General features: G+C 40.1%; 1 long non-coding RNA gene across 1 annotated transcript; it reads right to left on the reverse strand.

Annotated features, from left to right (window-relative positions):
• Positions 1–1,978: 1,978 nt before the first annotated feature.
• Positions 1,979–22,301, reverse strand: LOC139363308 (uncharacterized). The gene is made up of 3 exons (XR_011623380.1): positions 21,884–22,301; positions 5,736–11,235; positions 1,979–3,607 (listed from the first exon to the last, which is right to left on the reverse strand). It is a non-coding gene; the product is annotated as an uncharacterized lncRNA (long non-coding RNA).
• Between the last annotated feature and the right edge of the window lie 606 nt (positions 22,302–22,907).

The raw sequence follows: 22,907 nt of genomic DNA on the forward strand, positions 1-22,907 counted from the left end.
CAGACACAGTCTGAAGTGGGTTTTCAAACAGACACAATTTCACATTCTGGTTTTGCAACTTGCTGGCAAATTAGTGAATTTTACTCAACCCCAATTTTTCTCATCTGTGAAACAGCCATAAAATCAACCCCCACTGCCTCTTCCTCACCCCTCCCACATATAAAGGACTTTTTTCTCTTTTTTTCTAGTCAGTCTTCATTGAACTAATATGTACACGCCAAGCACCATTAAGCATTTTGCAAAGGTTGTCTCATTTAATTCTTGTCAGTAAAGAAGTTTCATTTATGATCCTCATTTTATAGTGAAGAAACTAGGAATCAGTCGACTTAAAAATGACCTGTCCAAAGTTACACAGGTAAGAGGTGGAACCAATTTCCCACTGAAGAAGTTTGCCTGGGAGCCTGAGCTGGTAACCACTGTTTGTGATGATGACAATGCCTGGCAGTTGGCATCCTGTCTGGCCCATGGATGAAATTTAATAGAAGTTAATTCTGCATTTCCTTTTTTCTTAAAGAGCTATGAATTGGAGCTGAGGCCTGGCAGTCAGAAAGCCAGGATTCTAGTGGGCTGGTAAATCACTTCTGTTTCCTTGCAGCATAATGAAAGCATGGGATCAGATCACTCTCCTTAAACGTTTCTTCTGGGCTGAATGAATTTGTACTCTCTACAGGTCTGAATGCTTGCTCTAAACAGAAAATAAGTTAGTTTTTTCCTAAAATTTTATGAAAAATTTGCACTTGTTTCCATCATCTGAGCTTGTTTTGATATTTAAAACATAGATATTATGTCCTACCTAAACCTCTCTCCATGCACTCATTCGCACTCATCTCATCCCATCTCGCCGTCTTGTTTGTGCCTTTACTCCAGGCACACCTAATTCATGGCTGCACATTCCCAAGGGCACCCTAGAAGGGGCACTCTCTTGGTTTGAAAAGCAGAGGTGCCAGTAGGTTTCATCAGGTCTCTGTACCTACATAATTCTATTACTCTGTTAACCTATGTGATGTGGAGGTTTATGACATAGAAGTTCTCCCCAGACCCGACCATAAACTTCCATCTAGAACTGAACCACCTTAAAACAATCCATGCTCTTTTGATATCTTGCCAACTTGGCAGATAAGACTGGATTTTCTACAAATTAAAAAGTGGTGATGGTGATGTGTTTCTTGGTGATGATGCTGATAAAATATGACCCCTACTTTATGCTAGATGATTTCTTATAAAGGCAAATGAAAATTTTGTATCAGAGTTGGAAACCACTGGACCATCAAGTACACTCGAAGGGCAAGAAAGATAAATTTATAGACAAAACAAAGGATTGTTTTTATATTATGTATTTCTCTGTCATCTGCCCGCACCTGAAACCCAATTAACATTCAAGGGACCATGAGTTTTGTTCGAGCCATTTAGAAGAGTAAAAGGAGAAGTAAATTTTAATAAGCCAGTATTTTTCTCTTGACACAAAGATTAGCGGAATTTGGGAATAATGTTTAAAATAAGTTGTTATAGGCTGGGCGTGGTGGCTCACACCTGTAATCCCAGCATTTTGGAAGGTCAAGGTGGGTGGATCACTTGAGGTCAGAAGTTTGAGACAAGCCTAACCAACATGGTGAAACCTTGTCTCTAATAAAAATACAGAAAATTAGCTGGGCATCGTGGCGGGCACCTGTAATCTCAGCTACTCAGGAGGCTGAGGCAGGAGAATTGCTTGAACCTGGGAGGCGGAGGTTGCAGTGAGCCGAGATCACGCCATTGCACTCCAGCCTGAGCAACAAGAGTGAAACTCCATCTCAAAATAGTAATAATAATAAGTTGTTATAATATATGGAATGTATATTGCAGCATTATATTTTAAAAACAAACCATTACAAAAACACTGTTAATTTTGAAAAGCACATTAACCAGTAGGGTTGAAAGATTTAATGTTCCAGTAATAGGAGTTTGGAATTCCAAAACACAGAGAAATCGTCACTTTTATTGTTTTGCTTAGTTTGGTTTTATTTCAGGAAGTTAGGAGACACTGGGCCCGACAGCACAGATGACAAGCCGTGGTGCAAATGCTTCCTATCTATGAGACAGGAAATGCTCTCAGACCCTGCACGTAACTCCCCGCAAAGTTTGCTCTTTGTTTTTGGTACATCCATTTGCTTCTTTGTGCTTAATTCTATGTATTGTGTACAGATGAGACAAAGAGAAAGCTGCAGTTATAGGACAGTAGATGACTTCTAAAGAAATTGCTCTTACATTATCAAGGAACAAATGAAGAGGTTTACTGATTTATGAGGAGACATTTGGTATAAACTGAAGGACTTGATACAGTAGCCTTATAAAGGACCTCATAATAAAATTTGTCAGGTCACACACACATATGCAAGCACGTACATATATACACATATACAACTGTTTTTCATGTGATTTCAGATTTTTCAAATGCAGTCACTAAAGATTAATTGTAGCAATTAATACATTTTGAATTTGTACCCTCTGAGCTCTTACCATTTTGGACACGCAGACCTTGGGAATTAAGAACCTAGAATATTTTTCTTCATAATTTTGACACTGATTCATCCTATTTTTTTTTTTTTAAGGAGGAGGGGGGTCACAGGTTCTTGCTCTGTCACCCAGGCTAGTGTGCAGTGATGCGCGATCATAGCTTGCTGTAACCTCAAACTCCTGGGCTCAAGTGACCCTCCCACCTCAGCCTCTTGAGTAGCTGGGACTACAGGAACAGACCACCACACCTGGCTAATTTTTTAAAAACTTTTTGTAGAGACGGGGTCTCACTATGTTGCCCAGATTTGTCTTGAATTCCTGGCCTTAAGCAGTCCCCCTGCCTCGGCCTCCCAAAGTGCTAGGATTACAGCCAGGAGCCAGTGCACTGGGCCATGATTCATCCTGTCTTTGAATCTGCCCACTTGGAAGTGTTGTGTAAATTTTTCCATAAAGACTGGAATTGGCTTCAGTTCAACTATCAGATTCTTCACAGTGCCTCAGAGGCATGCTCCTACTGCTGCAAAAAAAAGCTGGGGGAGGAAAGTATTTTAAAATTATTGAATGATGCTTGCTTAAACTTGCAAATTTACAGTGGCCAGGAGCACAACATCATGGTAAAAAATTTTCCTCCTACAAGTACTTTTGATGACTTTATTACAATATTATATAAGTCCAACTAGAGAACTGCAATAGAATGATACATTTCATCCCATTTGCTATACAGCTGGTTTTTATTACAAAAATCTTGTTTTTCCTTTAGTTTCATTTTTAAGGCAAATATTTGGCCCCTGGTTGAGGGAGTAGAGTGTCAACCCTCAGCATTTGAAAAGGGAATTGCATGTTGCCAGGGCCATGCTGCCTCCCAAGCCTGTGGGAGAGGAGCCTTGCTTGTCTGGTCCACCTCTAGGAGCCCCAGGCATTCCTTGATTTCCAGCACAAAACTTCAGTCTCTGACTCTTGGTTACATGGTCATCTTCTCCATGTGTCTGTGTCTTCAGACGGTGTCCTCTCTGTGTTTATTTTCTCTTCTAAGGGCAGCTGTCTTTTGGGATTAAGGATGCACCTTATTCCTTGCGATCTTCCTTGCGATCCCAACAATTAATTTGCAACAACCCTATTCCAAATAATGTCACATGCTGAGGTATTGTGGATCAGAACATCAGCATATCTTTTTGGGAGGCACAATTCAACTCGTAAGACCTGCCAAGCACCACTCTAGGTGCCAGATTACAGAACCAATAAGACAGAGTTCATGCTCTGCAACTACAAGGAGGTTGACATGAAACAAACAAAAACCAAGAGTATCAGTTCATGATAAATGCTATGTAGACGATTACAGGGCACCTTAAACTTACATTGGGTACTACAGAGACAATTATATAATAGGGCACCTACTCTGAAAAAAATCACTCTAGGGTGACCTTTAAGCTGAGATCCCAAGGAAAGATGAAGGCAGTCATGCAGAAATAGGAAAAAGAAGATTCAAGGCTAAAGAAACGAAGGCCCCAGGAGGAAAAGAATTGCCCCATCCCATTGCTCACAGCCAAATCTGTCAGCAAGAAGGGCTTCCTTTTTTCCATGAATTTATGTATGACCTCACATATGATCTGCTTAAGTTTGAGCTCCTGGTAGGTAATTTTCTGTAAAGTTATGGACAGATGGAACAGCAACCCAAGGAATAGAACTTTTCATGCTCTAAAAAAAAAAGTGTTCATCTTTAGCTTGAAGGTGGCACATTGTTTTATGGACTGTGAGGCAATTTTTATAGTTTGGCAGCTATTTTCCAAATATAAACTGAAATAACATTGTAAGGAATTGTGGAAAATAAATGGAGAAACTATTACTGACTAGCTAAGTCCTTCTCATATCTCCTTAAACGATATCAGATCTGGTTTGCAACTACTCATTCATGAAAGACATTAGTTTCATTTACAAGAAAATCATCCCTAAATTTGTCTTTAATCAGATAAATTTAAAGAAATAAATGGGGTCAGGTGGGGTGGCTTATACCTGTTATCCCAACACTCTGGGAGGCTGAGGTGGGCGGATGACCTGAGGTCAGGAGTTTGAGACCAACCGGGCCAACGTAGTGAAACCCCACCTCTACTAAAAATACAAAAATTAGCCGGGTGTGGTGGCGGGCACCTGTAATCTCAGCAACTCAGGAGGCTGAGGCAGGAGAATTGCTTGAACCCGGGAGGTGGAGGTTGCAGTGAGCAGAGATTGTGCCACTGCACTCCAGCCTGGGTGACAGAGTGAGACTACATCTCAAAAACAAACAAACAAAAAGGGAATACATAAATAATTATAAGAATATAATTAATGTAATAAGAATAAAAAATTAACATAAATAAGGTAGAAATAGCCATTATTTATGTTTGTGATTATATTTCATAGAAGCCACATTTTCCCAAGAACATTCTTACCTTTTAAAATTCCATAGATCCGATAGCATAGGACATAGTGATCTAAAGTTGGGATCTAAGTGGTTTCATCTCAAGGAAAATTAAAACATTGCATGACAATGAAAAACAGCACAGAAAATTTAAGGGCCAAGGTATTTTGTACCTTTTCTATGTCAAGTTTGGGTTTGCATTTTCAAAACTCTTAGAAAGATTAACAGTAAAAATAGGGCATCTTTTTTATCGCTGTTGTTTGCAGATATAAGCATATTTTACTCACTGAATTATTAACTTTTCCATATGTCTGTCAATTTTTAGAAAAAGACCAAGAACTTCTAAAATAACATGTCAGAATCTGTGATTCAGGGAGAGAACAAATGTATTCAGCTCTCAGAATAACCTAAGCTCTGACCCAATTGAGTCTTAAATGAGAAGCTTTCTAAGAATATGGTTGTTTCACAGTAACTTTCTATGAATTCTCTCAAACAAAATTTAACCAGGGCCACGACTTCTTAAGATGTTCAAAATTGAACACTGCTCATCTTTTCATCCATTCTGGGGGGAAAAATCAAGCTACAAATCCTTAAAAATTAAGCAAATAAGCAGAAACCTTACTGTGCAAAAAGCATTTCAAGACACTTCCAGGAGGGTCGTGTCTTTCTATTGAGTTATATTTCAAATAATTGCATTAGAAAAAAGGTGTTAGGAGGTTAAACATAAAGTGTATTCCATGCAATCCCTTTGGGTCAAGGTATACTGCCCTGAACACACTAGACCAGCGTTCATTCATCTGTGGGATGGTGAAATTTCTCCCACTCTCCCTACCCCCAGAATCCTCACCTGTGCTTCTTGGAGGCACTAGACTCAGATGTGGGGCATCTGTTGTTCTGGCCCAGAGGGTGGGCACCACGAAGGCTGTTGCTCCTGAGCCCCTTCCATCAGGGCAGCCGCAGAGGAGGGCCGTTTTTATTCAGCTGGGTTTTTCTGTTGTTTCTTAAAGGCCCACAGTTACAATATCAGAGGCCCGAGTGAGACGTTGGTTCCCTGGAAGAGTTAGCAAATGAGCTATGAATACCTTATTAATATTAGCTTACCAAATAATTAACAAAGGCAGGTAGAGTCAAAACTCACAGATAAATAAGTCACTTGGAGTACATTGTGATTGCTGAGAATGAAGATCTACTATATGGCTTACTCCAGTGAAAGTATATATATATGAATGTAATTTCAGAGACCCTTTTTCTAAATCAACTGTAGAAAAGCTAACTCTCTTTTCTTCTACTTTTTACATCACAATTAAAAGGAGACCCCATTCCTTTGGTTCTAGAAGTATGTTACAAGAACAAGAGCAAGAGTCTGTTGGCTTTTTGCTTGGCACCGGCATTCCTTTTGCGTCTCTTAAGCTTGGCATATGAGTAAGTCATTGAAGACTGAGTGTGTTATAGAAAGAAAAACCACACTTGAGTTTGAACCTGAAGCTTCAAGGAACAAAACAAATGTTGGCCTAGTGAAAAAAAAAAGCAAGTTACTCAGTGTCCAAATGAATCTGCTGTTTTAGGGGGAAACACCGTGAAAGAGGTAAAGGGTACTTTGTTTACATGAGAACCACAGTACGCTGGCAAGGTATCTGAGTGAACCAGGTGGTGGTGGAATATTTTTCTCCTGAAGCCTTTCATCACACCACTCTGACTTGCTACAATGGCTGCCTGTGCTTGCTGACTCCAGTGAGTTCCAGGCATCAGTAGGGACTGAAAATATAAGCAAAGGAAAACACTTCACAGATGTGGGTTATTTCAGAAAATTGAAGAGAAGGAGGGAGATTGGGGGTCCTAGGCAAAGCATTAATATTATGAGTCAGACATACCTGCAGTTCCCAGATGCTTTGCAGATTCATTTTGTGCCATGCAGCACACATCTTCTTCCTGTTTTACTCTTGCAGATTCTCCTCTTGATCCTCTTCCCTCCCACTTGGAAATTTTACTTCTGCTGGATTTTAAAGCTTTGATTCCTTTTTTTTTTTTTTTTTTTTTTTTTTTTTTTTTTTTTTTTTTTTGAGGTGGCCTTGCTCTGTTGTCAAGGCTAGAGTGCAGTGATGTGATCTCAGCTCACTACAACCTCCTCCTCCCGGGTTCAAGCAATTTTCCTACCTCAGCCTCCCAAGTAGCTGGGATTACAGGCACCCACCACCATGTCTGGCTAATTTTTTTATCTTTAGTGGAGACAGGGTTTCACCATGTTGGCCAGGCTGGTCTCGAACTCCTGACCTCAAGTAATCTGTCCGCCTGGGCCACCCAAAGTGCTGGAATTACAGGTGTGAGCCACAAAGCCTAACCTAAAGCTTTGATTCTATAGTAGGCTACTCTGACCTGGGCATATTGGCTTGATCATAATGGTTCCCTAGACATGGACTAAACAAATTAGTAAATAAGATATATCTGGTATAAGCCACCTTTCAGTGAAGAGACTAATTGGGGGTGAATGGGTCCTACATGCTTTATATCAGAACTCTGCTTGGTCCAAATTTGCCAAATAGTTGGCTACCTCTTTATTATATTTGACCTCAGAAAGCTAACCATACATCTATAGTTCAGAGAAAGACAAAGAGTAAAAGAAAAGTAATCAGAAAAGTGTCAGTTGCAGAGAATGGGTGCGGGGAGGAGGGTCTCTGCTTTACATCGTTATTTTGAAACTCAAGATTTTTCCTTCTAGCGTAGGACTTAGCACGCTACAGCTCACAGGTCAAATATAGCCAGATTTTGGAAAAGAAGAAAGGTTTTGTACATTTTTAAAGGAAAGAAGCTGAAGGAGAAAGAGGAGGAGGAGGGGGAGAAGAAACAGAGACTTTATACAGTCTACAAAGCTTAAAATATTTATTACCTGACCCTTTACAGGAAAAGTTTGCTGACCACTCATATGACTCAGCAAGTCTCTAGGGCTCTGAAGTACTTCACTGGGTCCCCCATAAGCAACACTTAGGAGAACAATAAAAAGCATTTGAAGGATTTTGTGGGAGGTATTATAACCAGGCTTCCAGGAGGCATATGCTTCTGGTAGATAGAACTCAATCATCTACCTGCATGGGAAGACAGAAAATAAAGTCAAGCTATCTGCCCAGGAGGGAAAGGGGTCTGGCTGGTGAAAATGCAGTTGTTATAAGGCACACAAGGTTAACTGCTAGGAGAATTAAATTGGCAGTTGTTGAGAGCTCAAGAAAGATAGTCAGGACACCTCAGACAAAGGTTATGGAGGTGGCTTCCCAGAAAGGGTCAAACTAAGATGTTCGGTCAGCAAGAGGGTGGGAAATGCAGGTAAATGGAATGAGATAATCACAGCACAAACAGGGGAAATGTAAGGCTTGGCCAAGGAATCACATCTAACAAGGAAAAAGGTCCCACTGGGAAGTTCTGGGATATCATCTGCCTAGAAAGAAAGATTGGGTTCAGGTGGTAAAAGGCCTTGAGTGTCAGTTCACATATATGATGCCAACTTTAAAAAAAAAAGTTCAACCAATAGTTTTTTCTGATTTTTATTTTATCTTGTTTTATTTCTTTTTTACTCTTTGGCAGCATCGTCTATGGATCCGGAAACTCTGCATGTTGCGTTTCCTCATAGGTGTCTCTGCATAAAGGCTACCCTCAGAAGATAGGGATACTTGGATCTCAAGAACGAAATAAAATGTTAAAATTTGACTCATCTTTTTTGAGAAAACAAACTTATAAATCATACATTTAAAGAAGTAGATGACAACATTTATAATTGGCGTAAATAATAATAAAATGAATACTCAGGCTCCCACCACGGCGTTTAAGTAACAAAACACTGCCAGTATTTGACACCTTCGTGTCCTTCTTGATCACATCTCCTTCTCCCCGCCACCAAGAGGCAACAATCCTGAAATTTATGGTACTTGTTCTTTGTTTTTCTTTATAGCTTTACTTCCTATTTATGGATTTCTGATAATATATTAATTTTACCTGCTTTGGCCTTTGTATAGATGGTACTATATTATACATATTCTTCTGTGATGTGTTTTTGTGCAATGTTATGTTTTTTTTGTTTGTTTGTGTTTTGAGACGGTGTCTGGCTCTGTCCCCCAGGCTGGAGTGCAGTGGCGCAATCTTGGCTCACTACAAGCTCCGCCTCCTGGGCTCAAGTGATTCTCCCGCCTCAGCCTCCCGAGTAGCTGCGACTACAGTCGCCCACCACCGCACCCGGCTAATTTTGTTTTTGTGTTTTTAGTAGAGGCGGGGTTTCACCGTGGTAGCCAGGATAGTCTCCATCTCCTGACTTCGTGATCCGCCGGCCTCAGTCTCCCAAAGTGCTGGGATTACAGGCGTGAGCCACCGCGCCCAGTCCCAATGTTTTGTTTTTAAGATTCATTCAAGTTGCTGCTTGTAGCTAGCAGCTAATTTGTTTATATGGTATTCTGCTATATGTTAACCCACTCTTGATGGCCATGTCTCTTTTTAAATTGGAAAAAATGTATCCCTTTCAAAATCATTAAAATAAATACTAAAAAGTCAAAAACAAAACAAACAAACAAAAACAGGAAATAAGATGCCTGTGAAGAATGCATTGCTTGTGTCTGCAGACTATTTAAATGACAAGGTATCGGTCCTTGGAACTCCCTGTTCTAATAGGAGTATAGAGCTTGGCTGATCACATTCCATTTGATTTGCTATGACGTTTATCTGTACCCTTTCTTGGTGGTTTGTTTTTTCAGATTACCAGTTCCTTGCATGTGATTGAAGGGTTCTAGTTGCTTTAGAGGCAGCCCGGTCCCCTTGCCTTCACTCTGCCAGTTAAGAACATTCAGGGCACTTTTGTACTAACAGGTCTCAGATTTCCATTTCAGGACATTTGGGCATAGGCTTTCATAGGAGAGTTTCCTCACATACCTCAGGCTGTTGACAACATGACTTGCCCTTTGCAATCCACTTATTCTGGACATAATGTAAGTGACAGTGATAATTCTATGTTATTCATCTTCCTTGTTAGGCTTTTGTTCTTGAGTCTATTTGTGGCTCAATTTTGTAAATGAAGAAAAAGCCATTTTCTTTTTCATGTCTTAAGCCTGGCTGAGAGAACATTTCTCAGCTTCTGTTGACACATCCATTTAACTGTCCACCTAGGAAAGCTTGGAGATCCTGATACAGCAGCACAAAACATCAGTGCACAGTCCTATGAGAAAACCTCAACTGCTCAAGCCTCACTCTCTAAGATAGTTTTCAAGAGTATTAACAACTATCTCATTCCTTCCTACAGAAAAGAAACAAGAAAATTTTTCCAAGAGTGGTAAAACATTCTACTTCTCAAACATTTCTCTAAGTTTCTTTTCCTTTTTGTTGTGTATTTCACAGGCAGGTTTCAATTCTGAATTATGAGCCTACGTTTGTCTCTTGAGAACAACCTGAGTTGCAAAGACTCCTTTTTAAGCTTCTCTGCTTAAAGCAATCAACTCTATAAATTATCCATCTCTTACTTGATATGCATTTTCTAATAGGTAGTCTAAAGCCATCCCATATGAATACTCATTTTCACACTAAAGGTGGAAAAAACCTAAAAGCCTTTCTTTTTTTTTTTTTTTTTTTTGCCAAGAGGCAGATATTCTTCTGTTGAAAAGCCTGTCTATTCCTGGTGGGAAGTTTTATTTCTATCTTCAGAAACATCATTTTAAATTTGCGTAATCAGTTCAGCAAACTGCTTCTTATAGTGATAAATAAATATCAAATTAAACTTGCAATTAAAATTTACTAAAAATATAGGTTGCTATAATTTTGTTGGTGATAAAAGTACAGAAGTAGAAATGATTAATGATGATTACTAATTATGCAGCTGTGTTCAGAGCACACAAGTCTATGGAGCTATAGCTTCTTAGCTAAATAACGATGTTATTCCAGGAAAAACCTTTGTATATAACATCTAAATGCAACTCATTTCTAGTCAGAACAAACACCCCCATCACCTCATAACGCTTAGCTTGACAAAGAGAACCAGAAAAATAGAACACTAGAATAATCGTTTCATATCCTCTTTTGCTTATTCTTGGTTTTTGTTGTTGTTGTTGACTGTTAGAGTTTCTAAGAAAAAACGCCATCAATGTGAGAAATTATCTGGTATTAATTATACTGAAGACAAGAGTAGCTTGTTAAAATTCTGACTTCTTTCTTTCCTAAATTTTGTATGTCCTGTCTTGGCATTTCATATTGAAAATAACTTACTGGTGCCGGGCGTGGTGGCTCATGGCTGTAATCCCAGAATTTTGAGAGGCTGAGGCGGGAGGATCACGTGGTCAGCAGTTCGAGACCAGCCTGGCCAACATGTTGAAACTCCATCTCTACTAAAAATACAAAAATTAGCCGGATGTGGTGGCACGTGCCTGTAACCCCAGCTACTCAGGAGGCTGAGGCAGAGGAATAGCTTGAACTTGGGAGGCAAAGGTTGCAGTGAGCCGAGACCCCATCGCGGCACTCCAGCCTGGGACAGAGCGAGACTCTGTCTCAAAATAAAATAAAATAAAATAAAAATAAATAAATAAATAAAAGTAACTTATTGGTAAGGCTAACAAAGTCACTAAAAAATAAAATCACTAAATAATTGGGTTTTGTTTGTTTTGGGTTTTGTTTTATTTTGTTTTAGAGATGGAGTCTTCTGTCACCCAGGCTGGAGGGCAGTGGAGCAGTCATAGCTCACTGTAGCCTCAAACTCCTGGACTTAAGTGATCCTCCTGCCTCAGCCTCTCCAGATGCAAGTCACTGCACCCAGCAACTTACTAAATATTTGACTTGTAGACAGAGGACCTGGATTTGGTCCTATCATCTCTTACTTAAAATGAGAAAATCTACAAATTAGGTAGCCCTCAATTTTTTTAACCACATGTTATTTTTGATTAGCACAAAAATCCCATTTTCCCTTCTCTCTTCTTCACTTGTGTAGAACATCATTATTTTATGAAAAGCAATTTTACAGATAAAACAACAGAGACCTATACAGGTTATGTGAAATTATAATATCTCAAACTTAGTTCTCTTATATTCCAGTCATGTGTTACTTTCAGTATGCAATCAATAAACAAAACCAGGCTGGACATGACGGCTCATGCCTATAATTCCAGCACTTTGGGAGGCTGAGGCAGAAGGATTGCTTGAGTCCAGGAGTTTGAGACCAGCCCAGGCAGCATAGCAAGACCCTGTCTCTAAAACCAAAACAAAAATAAACACACAAAAAGGAGACAGAGAAAGGCAGACAGAAAAAGAGGACAGACAAAGGGAGAAAAAAAAAAGAGAGAGAGGGAAGAAAGAAGAAAGATAAAAGAGGGTGTTGTTGCGAATGTTAAGTATGGAATTCTGGGTAGAGAAGAAAATGATAAAGTCGTAGAAAAAATACGGAAATTTGGAAAAAGTTGTCTTCAAACCAGAAGAACTACTGAGACTACCAAATTGTGACTATAATTTAGTGGACATTTAACATGAAAAATGTTGGGTTAGGGAGATGCATGCAATTTTCCTTCACAGAGGTGGCTTGGTGTGATGGAAAAGATAAAAAACAAACAAAAACTCGTTTAGAAATTCAATGCTTCTGTTGGAATTTGGTTCCACCTCTGAAGTGCAGGGTGACCTCGTCCATGTTGTGTAACTTATTTACTCTTCTTTCCTCATATGGGAAATGATGATAGTGTATCCATCAACCTACCCACATCACAGGGTTATCTGAGGATCTGATGATATCACTTTTGCATAAAAGCTCTTTGAAAGTTGTAAAGCACCAAAGTAACATATAATATGACCACAAGTAAACCACATGCTGTTCCTTCGCATGGAAGTTGGAAAGTCAAATGCAAAAGTAAAATGGAGGAGATGGGTCACATCATTTTAAAGAAAAATGCAGCTGATCCCATTAACCACAGCCAGATTTTTAAGACCACCTTCGACATTTTTTGAGTGCTTAATCTTAAGCAACAGAGCTTAAGCAATTTTGTTTTAGTATCATGAACACAAGAATCTTTTTGTTTTTGTTTTTGTTTCGTTGTTGTTGTTTTTGACAAAGTGGTTTGAAGAGGCACTGGGGAGGGAAGCAAGATACAACTGAGGGGACCTCAGCCGTTTGCCTCCTTATTACAGAGCATCGTGAGATGACGGCAAGGAAGAAATCTCACAAGGGGCTTGCAGCTGCCTCTCCGTCTGCCGCTGAGTGATGCAGAGCAAACTGCAGAGCTGGAGACACAGCAGTAGCCCAGAGAACTGCCCTGATGACTCCTCCTGGGCCAAGCACCTCCTGTCAGAGCTGGCCAGTTAGCATTGGCAGACAACCTAGTTAGGACAAGGACACAGAATCAGAGTGGCTGACACAAGAGAGCCCCTCACTGTGACAGCAACTCAAACTTCTGGGGCTTCAGAAAGGAAATAGATGTTTGGAAACAGATATGACAAAAGGCCTTCCCCTTCAACTGCTCAGCATGTGACACTGAATTTTGGAGGATAAAAAAAAATAAAAAGAAAAAGAACCATTGTTCATCCCCTCAGGGCTTAGCAAGTGTTTTATCACATTTTTATAAAATATAGTCTTCGCCCCAAAGCTTTGTTTGCATGAGGGTGTGTCCCATCCATGGGTGGAAAATTTCCATAACGTTTTTTCCATTCAGTTCTGTTCCTCCCTCTTTTGTAGAGTTTTTCACGGTCTCTGTCCATTGTGATTCTAACACGCACCAACCCTAAGGACCAATGTTATTTACTATTTCAAAACTTGAAAGATCAAAATGGCAGGGGAAGAAATCAGAATCCCTTTAGTGCCAATTATTTGCCAAATGTCTGTATGAAGAGCCAACGTGACACCTTTTTTTCTTAATTCATCCACCAGTGACATTTGTTAAATGATTATTCTGCCAATACTATGTCAAAGAATACCACACACTTTAAAAACTCCTTTAATTCCGCAGATCAGCTGATATGAGTGATTTTGTTCCTAAAAAGGTTGGTGTGTTTAAGTCTCTCTCCCACTTGCAGTCTTCCCTACTCCTATGTCTGAGGCAGGTGTTGACAGTTGTTATTCTGTGGTAGGAATTTTTAGAAACAACAGCACTGTCGGGTGGACAAATGGCTTCATCAGGAAATCATGCACTGGTTGGAGATAAGGAAGAGTGGATCTGAAAATCACCTTCCCTTTAGTGTCACTTTAGTGTCTCTTTCTTTAGCTGCTCTCTCCTGTGAAATCTGTCCTTCAAGTCACTGCAAAGCTTGTCACATACTCCTTACATACACCCTCCTTTCTTGCACAGAGCAATGATCTTACCATTTTCTGAGAGAAACTCATAGATTCACGTATTTTGAGACAAAAGTTGACATCAGCCTTCTCTTAGATGGTTTATAGAAACAAAACAAAGAAACAAAGGAAAATTAGTGCTTTCTCAGAGGAACAGGTAAGCACACTGGGATATCCTGCTCTTCCTGGACAATCAATTCTGGAAACACTATGGTCACCTACAGCACCACAGTGAACTGCATTCCAAGAAGCCTGGAGAGCAAATGTTGAGATGTTCTTTTTGCTACAATGCGAAAGCATATCACATTGCTGTTTGCCCACAGCATACTTTTTAACTTAAAAGTAAATGCTAATACTTTGAAGATTAAATATTTTTAAAAAACCCTCAAACCTAAGCAAATTTTAGTCTCTCTGGAAAAGCAATTGATAAATAATACACTCAAACTGTGAATATATTTTCACACTGTTAAGAATTTATTTATTAAAAAATAATATGTTTCTGGAAACAGCTCCCTTTTGATCATCTCCCCAGAGCTAGAACATACACACAAATTCTATGGAATCAAAGCCACGTAGGTAGGAAAAAATTTTGTCAGATGAATTCTTCAGGAAACAAGATCAGGCCAAGATAGGCCATCTGCTTTTTTTTTTTTTTTTTTTTTTTTTTTTTTTTTTTTTTTAAACTGGATTCTCCATCCTATAGTAGTAGATCATAAGTTGAGTATGTAGTGTGTAATATGTCAACTTGGCTAGGATGAACTACATTACCCAGCATTCATGTTCTTGTATCTTTCTGGGTAAGGTGAGCTACAGGGAGAGGTTCTTGTGGGAGACAGGAGGGTAGAGGGGAAGCAGCAGCCACATTTCGGCCGCCCCCCAAACACTGTGGCTTATCTGCTGGCTTACTTCCTTGGTGTGGGCAGTGGCCAGGCTTGCAGCTGTTTCATCTTCCCATGGATCCTCCTTCAGCTTTTCTGCTTCCTTCTCTGGTAATTAAAAAGTACAAACTGCTCTAGATAAAGTGGTAAGACATTTGCACACCACGAGTGGAAAATAAACCCCACAAATATCGAGTCTGAGGCATGGTGAGGCACCCCACAAGTAGAGACCAGAACAAGAGAAGGCTCCGTAAGTCCAGACTGCTCTGGAAGCAGCTCTGCCACTTAGACCACATGATCCAGAAGAGCCAATGGTGCTAGAAATGTCAGTAACAGAAAGAAAGGCTGTTTAAAGCCTTTGCCAGGCTCCCATAGGTAAAGCACAGACCAGACCCTTAGGATTTTGGAAGAAAGTGCTGCCATTCTTTATAGGTAATGATTCTTCTTTTATGAAATAGCTTTTATGTTATTACTGGGCCTTGGTAGAGACTGAATGTTTGACCATGGGCTACCAAATTACCTTATGACCTGAGCTGCCCATTACTAGTGTCGTCTGAGTCACCAGGCCATAAAGTTGAGTATGCACAGCAGGACTCTCTGACCAAATGGAAGTGGTAGATAGGAAATTGGGCCTCAACAGGGCCTGAAAGCACAAATATGTTGCATGAGCAAGTGGCCTACATATCTATGGCCCTTACTCCTATTACATTGCCTTCTTTCTCTCAACTTACACTTATGACCCTTGGAAAGCTTCTTATGACAAGCCAATAAAGGGATAACAATCTTGGGCCTAGTTTGCAGAGCTTCAAGCAATGTTCCTGGTCATTCATTTTGCTTCAAAGAATAAATGTCCAGAAGTACAAGTCGACACTAATTCATGGGCTATTTGGTTGTATGGTCAGAGATTTGGAAGGAACATAATTGAGAAATTGGTGACAAGGAAATCTGGTGAAAAGGTAGGTTGATGGACCTCTTCAAATGGGCATAGTATGTAAAAATATCTGTGTTCCAGGTGAATGTTCACCAAAGGGTAAGCTCAACAGAGGAGGATTTTATTAATCAGGTGAATAGAATGAGCCATTCTGTGGACATTCGTCACCTTTCTTCCCAACCAACTCCTGTCATTACCCAACTAGAAAATGAAAAAAAAAAAAAAGGCAAAGGTGGCAGAAAATGGCAGTTATGCATGGGTTCATCAACATGAAGTTCTACTTACCAAGGCCTATCTAGCTATAGCCACCACTGAGTGCCTAATCCGTTAACAGCAGAGATTGACAGTGAGCCCCTGACATGGCACCATTCCCAGCTACTAGGCTGATTACATTAGATCACTTCCCTCATGGAAGTGGCAGTATTTGGCTCTTACTGGAATAGACACTTGTTGTGGATATGCATTTGACTTCCCTGCCCACATGCTCCTGCTAAAACCACTACAAAAACCACATACAGAATAACTTATTCACTATCATGGTATTTCACACAGCATCACTTTTGATCAAGGAATTTGTGTCACAGTAAATGAGGTACAGCAATGGACTCATGCAACCCACTGATCTTACCCTGTCACCCTGAAGCAACTGGCTTGATAGAATGGTGGAATGTCCTTTTGAGACTCATGTGTGGTCCTTTAGGATTCAAAGTATGCTCTAGATCAGCATCCAACATGTATTTCTGTTTCTTCCTTAGCCAGAACTCATGCATATGGGGATCAAGGGGTGGAAATAGGACAGGATCCTCTCACTATTATCCCTAGCAATTCACTAACAAACTATTGCTTCCCGTCCCTGTGACATCAGGCTCGGGTGGCAAAGAGGTCTTAGTTCCAAAAGGAGGAGTACTTCTGCCAGGGGACATATGATGACTCAGTTGATCTGGAGTGCCACCTGACCACTTTGACTCATGCCATTGAATCAACAAGCAAAGAAGGCAGTGATCGAATCTAGGCTGCTTCTACACAGAGAATCAGGAGGAGCATGGCTCGAAAGTTAAAGTTCTAGGTTTCCTCTTGGTACTACCATATCCTGTGACTAAAGTGAATAGAAAACTACATCAGTTCAACTTAGCAAGACTGCTAATGGCCTAGAACATTCAGGAACAAAGATTTGGTTTATACCACCAGTCAAGAACCCATGACCAATTAAAGTACTGAGAACAAAGGGAACATGAAATAGGTAGTGGAAGAATATAATTCTAAATACCAGCTATGGCCACGTGACCAGTGACAGATACAAGTACTGTACTAGTTATGAGTATTTCTTCTTTATTTTTATATGACTATATGCAAACATACATGTCAATATATGTATATGTATTTCTTTAACAAATTATTTTGTATTTGTCTTCTGTCTCATTCTCTCATCATCTAACAGAAAATGTGTTAATACTATTTAACTTAATATCTCAATATATAAGTTGTAGGATATCAAAAGAGAAGTGAGAATCTGGTGTGAATCTGTTAAAAGAAAAACGGATATCACCCAAAATAAAAAAAAAGAATGCTGGATTCTCTCTCAGGGAAAAGTGTGTTTTGGTTGTTCTTGGGACAGACGTTATCATGTTAGAGGCAGGCATGATTTTGTTATTATCTTTAACTGGAAATTAAGTTTGATTTAAGATGAGTAGGAGGCCAAGTTGTCAAGGCATGGCTTTGTAAAGAGTGAACCCAACTAGACTGAACTCTGTTTCCCAGAATTCCGTTTTCTGTGTGTTTCTGGTTAGGGTGGGTCACAGGAGAGATTCTCAGGCAAAATGTGGAGAGGAGAGTAAAGCAGCAGTCATTTGCTAGCTTATATATGTCTCTTCGCTGCTGGATCACCTCTTGCATGAGACAGCAGCTGGGCCTGCAACTGTTCCACCTTCCCCTGGATGGATCCGCCTGAAGTTTCTCCAACTCCTGAGCCAGGTACACACCTGTACTGAGCTCTATAATTAAGGGCTCTGCCTCTGAAGAATGTTATACAACCAAGGTTAGAGGCATTCAGAATTGATGCAAGTTTCAGTCTGTCCTTGTGAGCCCCCACTGTGTCTGGGGTTCCAGCCTGCTCTGGTTCTTCCCCACTTTATATCTGTCTTCGTTTCCTGACAATCTGTCATTGGAATTCAAGCTCCAGCATTGGATATGAAGACAACAGCTTTACAGACATATCTTAACCACACCACACTATTATGTAATGTCAAATCCCCGGAACTATATAAATATACATACATACACACACACAGGCATCCTAGTGTTTTTATTTCTCTTATTGAAACCTTAATAATACAGTATTTTAGTTGAATGTTAAAAGGTTTGCATTCTTTAAGAAAAAGAGCTTTTTGAGGTGTAATTGACATACAATGAACTGCACATATTTAAAATGTACAGTGTGATACATTTTGACATATGCAGATCCCCTAATCAAGACAGTGAACATATCCATCACCCTCCAAAGTTTGCTTGTTCCCCTTTCTATTCCTCTGTCCTTTCCACTCCTTCCCCATCTCCCCAGACAACCACTGCTGTACTTTTTCTTCCTCTAGGTTAGTTTGCGTTTTCTAGAGTTTTATATAAACAGAATAACACTGTATCTAACTATTCTTTTTTTTTGGTCTGGGTTCTTTCACTCAGCATAATTATTTTGAGATTCCTCTATTCTGTTATGTGCTCATTCTAAAATAGTTTACAAGGTTAAATTCTTTTATTTCTTTTATCTATTAATTTTTATTATTATTATTTTTTGAGATGGAGTCTCACTCTGTTGCCTGGGCTGGAGTGCAGTGGCCCGATCTCAGCTCACTGCAACCTCCACCTCCTGGGTTCAAGCAATTCTCCTGCCTCAGCCTCCTGAGTAGCTGGGATTACAGGAGCCCACCAGCACGCCTGGCTACTTTTTTGTATTTTTAAAGAGAATGCAGATATTTTCAAGATCACCTTGTCCAACTCCCTCAGTTTACAGTTGAGGAAATGAGATTCAGAGAGAGAATTTGATTTATCCGTAGTCACATAGCTTATAATTAAGTGGCAGCTCGTGGTTAACATCCAGATCTCTTGATTTTCAGTCAAATGCCAACTACATGATGTTGCTTTCCATGACTCATATTTGGAGGTTTTCAAGCACCCTGTGGAGCAGTCTGTCCCTCCTGGCTCATCTGGGGCAATATGAGAGCAAACGGGGCTAGAACAAAACTGGGTGAAAGGAGAAACTCTGGGGCTGCTGAATTCACATGCCGATGGTGCTGAGGAAAGGTAAGAACAAGAATGACTCATGGTTATTCAGGCTGATGTCATTCCATGACTCCCTCAGAAGATGCCACACTCAAAATTCAGTGGATGGCATCCCATCCCTTCCTAGGTTTCCTGGCTAACCTCCGGAGATGGTGCTGTCCAGCCCTACTCCACTTACCAAAATCTCTGTTTTATGCAAAGTCCAACCTTTGGAAACCCTTTCCAAAGAGCTGTTTTCCCCACCAGTTAATGGTGAGGCTGATGCAATGGTTCTATCTCTAGACCTTCCTGATGTAAGGAAATGTTCCTAATGCATTATTTCTGATGGCCTGGATTTTGGTTTCTCTTCATGCTCAGTTACAATGCATCTAAATGCATATGATGGATCTGTACTTAACCGGAATGTTGTTCATTAATAATTTAACCTTGGGCGGGAGTGGTGGCCCATGCCTGTAATCCTAGCACTTTGGGAGGCTGAGGCAGGCGGATCACGAGATAAGGAGTTCAAGACCAGCCTGGCTAACATAGTGAAACCCCGTCTCTACTAAATTCCAGCTATAATTCCAGCTACTCGAGAGGCTGAGGTGGAAGAATCGCTTGAACCTGGGAGGCAGAGGTTGCAGTGAGCTGAGATCGCGCCATTGCACTCCAGCCTGGGTGACAGAACAAGACTACATCTCAACAACAACAACAACAACAACAGCAACAACAACAACAACAAGAAATTAGCTGGGCATGGTGGCGCGTGCCTGTAATCCCAGCTACTCAGGAGGCTGAGGTGGAAGAATCGCTTGAAACCAGGAGGCGGAGGTTGCAGTGAGCTGAGATAGTGCCATTGTACTCCAGCCTGGGCAACGAGAGCGAAACCCCACCTCAAAACAAACAAACAAACAAACAAAAAAGAGTGGAATAATAAATGCCCAGAGGATTAACAGGTGTAGTCATGCCAAGCACCATGTGGACAGCCTGAATTAAATCCCTACTTGTAAATGTGCTAGGCTACAGCATGGCCATCTATTCATCCATCTGCTCACCCATCCATCCACCTGTCCATCAATAAATATTCACTAAGCCTTCTATGTGCAGGACATTGTGGTCAACACTGGAGACAGGAAGATGAATATGGTCTAGCTCCCTTTTTCAAGCTGCTCACGGTTCACTGAGGGCAGAAACATTTACACATAACTATGTGTGATAATTTTTAAATGTATATTTAGAACAAAGATAGTGTTTTGGTAATATCTTGATCCTCAGAACCTTGTACAAAGTTAAAGGAAAATAATTGTTTTTTTCTGAATATCAGAATATATGGAACAAACAGCATTTTAGAAAATTCTACAGGAAGATATGGGAAAGAGGGATTTAAAATATTTCTTTAAACTAAAAATAGAACTACCGTTTGACCCAGCAATCCCATTCTGGATATATACCCAAAGGAAAATAAATCATTCTACCAAAATACACCTACACTCATATGTTTATTACAATGCTAGTCACAAGAGCAAAGACATGGGATCAACCTAGGTGTCCATTAATGGTGGACTGGACAAAGAAAATATGATACATATACACCATGGAATACTATGCAGCCATAAAAATAAATGGAATCATGTCCTTTGCAGAGATGTGGATGTAGCTGGAGGTCATTATCCTAAGTGAATTAGTGCAGAAGCAGAAAATCAGATATTGCATATTCTCACTTATAAGTGGGAGTTAAGTATTGAGTACACATGGACCTAAAGATGAAAACAACAGACATTGGGGACTCCAAAAGTGGGGGAAGGGGTGAGGAAGCAAAGCAAGAGTTTAAAAGCTACCTATTGAATACTGTGTTTACTATTTGGCTGATGGTTCGAATAGAAGCCCAAACCTCAGCATCACACAACATACCATGTAACAAAGTTACACATGTACCCCCTCAATCTAAAATTTTTTTAAGTTCCTTTAAGAAACTCCTGGCCCCCCTTTTCCTTGACATGTCTACCGACAGTTACATATATTTCCGTATGTTTTCATTACTGCAGCAGACCTTTCGGAAGACAAAGAGGAAAGAGAACCAAATTCAAATTCTACTCTGCATATAACTGAACAAGTAACCATCAATTTTCCCTCTCTAGAAGAGGCCACAAACTTTCTAGGAAAAGGAGACATTATCTAGAATTAGCCAAATTTAATTAAGTTGAGGTTATTAACTTACACTATTATATATAAATGTGATGATTGTAAACTGAAGGTTCACCTTCATGAAGCAAATATATATTTTTGAGACTTATGTCATCAACACTAAAATGTTTACATATTAGCATCTACATTCTCCAGAGATAGTTTTAAATAATTAACTTTATATTTTTCAAAACACTACTTGATTTTTCTCAGTTTCATCAGAATCAAGCAACTGTTGGTTAAAAGAAAACAATAAACAGCTTATTCCAATAGAGAAACCCTGGACATCATTTCTAGTTTTTGTTCTTAACTTGTACAGTTGAAGATATTATTAAGGAAACAGAATATACATATTTTAATGGTTAAACTTATAATGTTTAACTATTTGGCATCCAGCAAACTGGGTGAAGTTTGCTTTTCTATCTGACTTCTGAGAAGCCAGCAAGCCAGGTCATGTGGCTGGCTGACCTCCCAGCACCACCTACCTCAACTCCATGAGATGCCATCAGATCCCACCCAAAGGAGTCAGTCGTCCCCATGAAACAATGACCAATTCTTACAAGACACAACTGGAGCTCTGTTGCTGTGGCACAGGAAGGCTCGATAAGATCTCCCAGCCACAGCATTCTTTTGTGTCAGCAGACGCAAGTGGGATGTTCCTTCTGCAGCTCTTACCGAGCAAGAGGAAGCAGGCTTTGAAACACAATGTTCATTGAAATTGGCTTTCATCTGAGCAATCCCAGGGTGGCTCCTGCTTCATGATGTGCATTCTCTCTGCAGCTGAGCTCTCCTGATGCATTTCCGTTGTTTGTTCTTGGGGGAAGGCAGCACCTTTATGGGACTCACTCTTTTACTAGGTAAAGGGCATCGCATTGTGCTGGGCAAAGCATTATGTGTCAGGATGTCTCCAGTGAGTCTGGAGCCTAGAAGGAGCATCAAAAATAAAATAAAAAACAATCAAGTCCTCCGCCATCCTGGCTCACTGATGGAACAATTTAGGAGAAGAATACAAAGCCATCTAATGACCCCTGGGGAGCATTTGCTTATTTGGTGACCTTAGGAGCAGGAAGTCATTTATCACTCTAGTTGCTACATTGGGCACAATGCCACAGGACACAAATAGGGGTACTGAACGTAAGACTGAGTGTTGGCCCAATAGAACCTGTCCAGAAGCAGCCTGGGATCCATGATCCATTGCGGGGCAATTATGGTTTTTAAGAAAATGAAGAGAAGTAAGTAATCCATAGGGTCAAATCATGGGTGAGAAGTCTCTCCATCCCATTGTCCTAGTTTTGTAATTTAGCAATTCATCTTTTCAGAGAAAACCATTCTGGATCCCAAACAGATTTTCTCTGATTAAGAAATGGTCTCAATCAGTACACAGAGAAAAAAGTCAACACTGTTAAGCCCATCTTTTCTTCTTTCTAGATACCTCTTTCTTTCTATCTGCTCCACCCAATCTGGGCCACCCAGTTTATGATGCAAAATGAGATCAGCAATCAGCTCCCA

Source organism: Macaca nemestrina, chromosome 5, assembly GCF_043159975.1.
Source record: "Macaca nemestrina isolate mMacNem1 chromosome 5, mMacNem.hap1, whole genome shotgun sequence".
Taxonomy (NCBI): Eukaryota; Metazoa; Chordata; class Mammalia; order Primates; family Cercopithecidae; genus Macaca; species Macaca nemestrina.